We start from the raw sequence: 6,363 nt of genomic DNA on the forward strand, positions 1-6,363 counted from the left end.
TAAAACAGAAAGTTGGAGGTAATTTTGTTTTGGGTCGTCTAATTACGGTGTGCTCTCTGTAGTAGGCCAAACGGGAAATTGTTACCATGCAGCGAGGAGAGCCAACTGATGCGTCCTGGACGGTGACGCACACAGACGGCAGGTGTACGGTGCTGAAACACGCTGATGGCAAAAAAAAGTGCCGCGATCATGGCTCACTAGTTAGCTGTCAATTTCGGGTCCCTCATTATTTCATAACGTGGCTAATTGGTAAAAATGGGTCAGAGATTTCTCGTTTAGTTTTTAAGCTATACATTTGCGCATGATTATAATTCGTTGGTTGATTGATTGATTGACGGATCTTTACTTCAAAGCAAAATGTTGCTCTTGGGAAAATTCATGAGCCTGATGGTTTGCTTTGGGACATGGGTTGTTTTATGCATAATTATAAGAAAGCTGGAATGTTTAACAAAATATTATTTTCTTTAATGCTGCTACTTCGTACTACTCTATATTCATTTATTGTGAATGCTACATGCTTTTTTTCACGCAAATATTTTGAGTGAAATGAAATGTCATACCACTGGTTTTTTTTCTCCTGAAATGAACATTTTGACTTTCATACCTGTTAAACTTACGTGCACAAGTTATCAAACAGCTTGCTAAAACACAACGGAGGTGTCATTCTATTATAAAACAAAAAAGGAACCCGAATGTGACTGCCCTTTAAATCTGGAGTATTTTTATAATCTGACATTTTTCTAATCCAAGGAACAATCAAATCCGCCTGACGCACACTAGTTCCGCGGTTTGGTTTTCATCCCACGTGACCCGAGAGAACATTTTTCCAATTTGCAGACGAGATTCGATAAAAATGTCAGCCGCCATTTTCAATTTGCCGTCTTTGCCCTGGGCCCGCGTCCCCCGTGGTCCTGTTTCCCGCCTCGACTTTGTACTGCGTCCCAGATGTATTTTGAGCCAAGTGAGTAACGCATGCGCACTCACCATTCAGCAGATGAGAAACATCAAACGAGGATCGTAATTGGTTGGGATACTGGAGCCGCGAACGAAAGCGCACGTGTCAGATCAGGGCTTATATTACATCGCACCGGAATAGCATCCATGTACATCAGCACTACTCAAACCAATGGAGTGCTGATGAGCATGCGCACAACACAATTTCCTCCAATTCTGCTCTTCAGTTGTGATTCCAAAAGAAGTGTGTTGAAAGAAATGTTGTTGATGAGTAACACCATTCAATAATTATACCAAGAACTTGATAACACCATTCGTTTTTACATCCCACAATGTTCTTTGTATGAAAACTGCGTAAAACTCAGAGGACCAATCGATGGCTATATTGCTCCTATTTAAGAATTGACGCCCGATTACGAATCGGGGTACTCAAGAACTAGGTCGACCTTGAACACCTGAACCCTGCTAAAAGTCTAACTCCCAGACGTCACCTATCATCACTTGTCCTAACCCCTAATTGAATTTGTAACCTTGTTGACGCAGTGACCCGCAATGAGAGCAGTCATTTTCCTTCTAGCATTTTATGGTAGCGGGGCAGGTACAGAAGACAAAAGATAAACACTGATGAACTAAAATAAACTCTCCTCAGCCCACACTGCGGCAATGCAAAGTGCGGGTCTTTCCTCAGACGCCGTGAAGGTGGCTAACCGCGGCGAGAGCTCTAAGCGAGCATAGACAGTCTTTCATCGCCACGGGCTCAACAACTTCTGGTTGAAATATGTTACCAATTCCACAGACGTCAAAACAAATCTTCAAATCGTGAATGCTCAACATTTTAAAGAAAATGTCTTTTTTTTTAAGGTCTGACAGGAGCTTCTACATGTCACTTGGTGGTCGGTCGGTCGGTTGGTCGGTCGGTCGGCCGACCAGCGTTGGAGAAAACTGGCTTTTTTCAAAAGCTGTTCTTAATTGTTCATATTTAGATATTCTGACTTTCTTTGCAATTGATCACACACCTGTTAAGGGATACAAGCCTGCTAGACTGATTCTTTTACCTTACAATGCCCCAAAGTGTATTAATTGCTTCGTTTCATCTTAAGTGGGGTCAGGGAACCAGACTACAAGAACATGATAGGTTTTCTTGCTTTTTCCAGCATATACAAGCCCAAAATATGAAACAAGTCAGTTTAACAATATTTTATATAACATACTGATCCTCCAAATCCATTAATTGCTGAAAATTGCAGCAAAAGCAAAGGTTGTACATTCCCTTTAAATGGCCCGCGACATGGATTTTACTTTGGAACTCAATTAATGCAACTTTCTGCTCCTCTTAAACGTATGAAAACTATATTTGACATATCTTTTTGGTTAATTTGATTGAAATGTGTACTTTTGAAACATTTAAAATTGTCCATGTTCTCCTGACAAATGAGGGCGCTGTTGCTGTGATGTCATTTCAGGAAGACACTGTTCAGTTTAGGGGTTTTCTGTTTAAATTGTGAAATTAAAATGTGCTCACTGAAAACCTTTGGGAGAAAACTTTGCTTACTGACTCACTGTCATGTGCTGAAACAACAACGAATCACCAAAGAAAAGAAAATTTACGACAGCAAAATACCCAATATTCTGGCAAATGTTGGTGCTAAAAACAGCTGTAACATTGAGGTTTCTGCCTGAAATGACATCACTTATGAATATGGAAATTAGCATTAGCACAATAACCAATAGGGCACCAAGAATAAAGTTAAATGGGACACAAAGGTGCATTTTCAAGGACTGCATTAATTAAACCAAATTACATTATGCCCTTTAGTAACGATATGGCCTTGTTCATATCCATGAACGGATCTTCCACGCATGTGCCACGTTATGCATTTAACACAGTGTTTGTCTCAATTTGGGCTGAAAATATATGAAATATTGACACTAATCCATCGTATATATGGTCTATTCCAAAAATCTGTATATTAAGTAAAGCAATGAGAGCGAATGTGTTTACAGGTTCCCAATCGAGTTTCATCCTCACGCCATCCAAAGCTCAACAGGCCGCTACTGATTAGTGTCACTATGGTTTAACAAGCAATACTCACCAACCATAACAACTGAGTGCACAACGTCGCTGACGATCTCAGGAGATTTCACCATGTCTGATCGCCATTTCAGCTGACTCCAAGCCCGCGAAAGAGAGGGAAATCTCGCACTGAGGAAACCCGACCATCCATGGATTGTCATACTTTAAAGACGTGATACAAGGAGCTAAACAATTTGGCTGTTTTAGATTCAAAAATTCAAGTGATTTTACACTTCGGGCTTTTAAACTATCCTCCAAGCTTCTTAGCTTTCTGAGCGCGTGTCTATAAGGTCTTTCTCACTATAATGAACACGGTTTGGTGAACACGAAAACCATTTAAAAACTCTTTTAACTTCTGTTATTTTGTATGCAACCAAGTTATCATTGACATAATGCGCATGTGTGAAACATATCACGTGAACAACTAAATGTCACCTGATCGGAATAAGTTCTTCTAGCTTACATTCCACGACGGTTAGCGTGGCCTCGCTGTGGCGTGTGCGTTAAATCGCTGATCTGAATCAAGGGCGGATCCGGGGGGGGAGGCCAAAGGGGGCCATGCCCCCCCCCCCCCAAAAAATAAAAAACCGAAACAATTTTTTTTTTGAGTTTAATATGTAACATCGCAATAAAGGCAGGCAATGAGTACACCACCATCTTTTCCTCAAAAAAACATTGGTTAAAGTGGTCAGAAATTGCCTCAGATCGCACCACAGAGCATCTAGAATCCAAAAAAATTTCGGGGCCCTTAAGCGGGCCCCAAACCCCACGCCGTAATTTTTTTGACCCACTTTTGGCCCCCCCTAAAATTGTGTTCTGGATCCGCCCTTGATCTGAATGCTGGAGGCTCCAGGTTTAATTCCTGGAGGGAATTTTACATTTTCTTTTTTTCCCCGAAAAGTGAATTTTGTTCCCTAAATTGTGTTCAATCAACACCTGATGATTGATAAAATGAAATTCAGCCTTGGAAGATTTGTTTTAAAAAAGGAAGGACAGAGCACATTGTCTGAAACGTCGAGTTCTACACTCAACCAACCGGTTCTTTTCAGAACCACACTTCTTTCAAGAAGAGATTACTTTCCGCATGGTGTTACCCGCAATCTTTCTACTTTAAAAAGGGATGTTAAGTCAGAGAATCATTCCGTTACCAACTACACATGCGCATTATGGTCATTGACTATAATTGGTTGCATAAGAAAATGCGACAGGTATTTCAGTCAGTTTAGCGTTTCAGGTCGGTATAACGACTCCATTCACTGGGTACCAACGAATGAAAAATCCCCTTTACTGAAGTAGTGTATAAAGTAATTTTACTTAAATGTAAAAATTAAAGATTGTAAAAAAATATGTAATGTTAGAGCTGTAGCATTGTGTGAATGTACGTCAGTTACCTCCGATTCACGTCTGATTATACCTCCAAATTGGCGTCTGACAGCGCCCTCCATCGTTCGAAAATGTATGGCCCATTGCAGGTTTCTAAATATACCCCAAAATCTGATTATCGCAAACGGGACATGCAATCCGCCCCAACCACCACCCTCCTCACAGGTTCCTCGGCTTGCGGGATACAGTTTCTGTATCCTTTAACACCACCGTTCGCATCTGGCTTGTGTCATGGGCGTACCAAGCTGATCACCAAGTCGGTCTCCATTGGTCTCAAGTTCCTACTCATATTACTCTTGCTATCACACGCAAAATAATCCGCAGCACTAAAGACACTGCAGCGTAACCAGTCCCCCCCCCCCCAGAATCTGACGTAAGCGCATGACATCGCCCACTTCCCTGACTCAAGTCGGCCTGTCATCACCAATATTTGCCTCTGATTTGTGTCCAATTAGGTATTGATGAAGGCACAGAAGGGAACATAAACAGGAAATCAGTGCCCAGTTAGTGAGTTCAAGTCCCAGACTTTTTGCCAAAAATGAAAGTACGCAATTTATTTTTGTTACCTCAAGACGTCCTGGCACGCAACATTAACAGTGGAACAGAGCCTGCAAGTTGACTTCAAAAACCTGCGAGATTTCACGGGAATACGGCACTTCCTGACGCATAATACATGTAATAGGAGCAACAGCGTGTGTGACATCGTAGTTTTTGCGTGACTTAGATGGAGCTTATCCATTCGTGAAAGAATAGAAAGTATTACAATTCACAGCACATTAATTAAAGTGCAAATAATTGCTGACTACAATAAAATACTAAAGCAACTCTGACCTCAACTTCCGTTCAATCGATCGTTGGGCAAATCATGGGTACAATGTATATACAAACATGGGAGTGTGTGACTAGACTAGTCAGTGTTCGGTACCAAGACGTCCCCACCGAAAAAAAGTGAACTTGAACTGGTGAGACTTGCACACTCTATGGAAATGTTACCTTGCTTCTCAATCAGACCTTGAACTAATAACATCAAGGTCAGAAGCGACAGGCTAAACTTCGCCTGACATCCCCCACTGACTCAGAACAGTCATGTCAGTCACGGCAGTCTGTCGAGAGTACACGAGTACATCTACCTTCGAGGTTGAACGCCCAGCAAGCCAACTCCCAAGTCAGAAGGCGGTCGCGTAGGCCTATACATGTATATCCAACACGACTCACTTGTCGGACATCCATCAGCCTCAATTACACCGTGGACTAATGAATTGTGAAAAGTTCCCGAACTGGAATAAGAATTGTACTGTAGCAGGCAAGTATTGGAGACGATTAAGCAACGGGCGAGCACTGCATACGTATCCGTGATTTCACACTCTTCACAAGTGTTGAATGGGAAAGTAATAGGTCGTCGAGGTATCTTTTGGCAGTTAAAGAGGGGACGTTTCTATAGTCCGAAGTGCCATTGGTCCGACGTCCCATTGGTCCGAAGTCCCATTGGTCCGACGGCCCATTGGGACTTCGGACCAATGCTACTTCGGACTATCGAGACGTAACCTTCTCATTCTTGTATATAAAAATATATACTCTGGTAAAGTCACAGAGTAAAGCTCTTATATGCACCAACAATCGTATGACTTTTTGCAATAGACTTCATACGTTGCAAGAATCTCAGAGGGTTTTCTTTGTTATTTTAATTACAATGAATACACACAAAAATCAAACAAAGCAATGCAATATCGTTGCCTTCTAACTTCCCTTTGACGCAAAAGGTCAATAATAAGCATTTCTTATAAATATTAAAAGAAAATGGGTGTGACAACAATGCCACAATTTGGCGATAAAAAAAAATTGAGGGGGACTTGAACAATCGTCTACAAGGGCATAATGTACAGTGGGGTATGCATTGAATGAAGCTAGTTCGGTTCGCGAATGGACGCATGCATCGCTAGCTGCGTTCAATG

The sequence above is a fragment of the Patiria miniata genome, unplaced genomic scaffold (genome assembly GCF_015706575.1).
Source record: "Patiria miniata isolate m_02_andy unplaced genomic scaffold, ASM1570657v1 HiC_scaffold_20, whole genome shotgun sequence".
NCBI lineage: Eukaryota > Metazoa > Echinodermata > Asteroidea > Valvatida > Asterinidae > Patiria > Patiria miniata.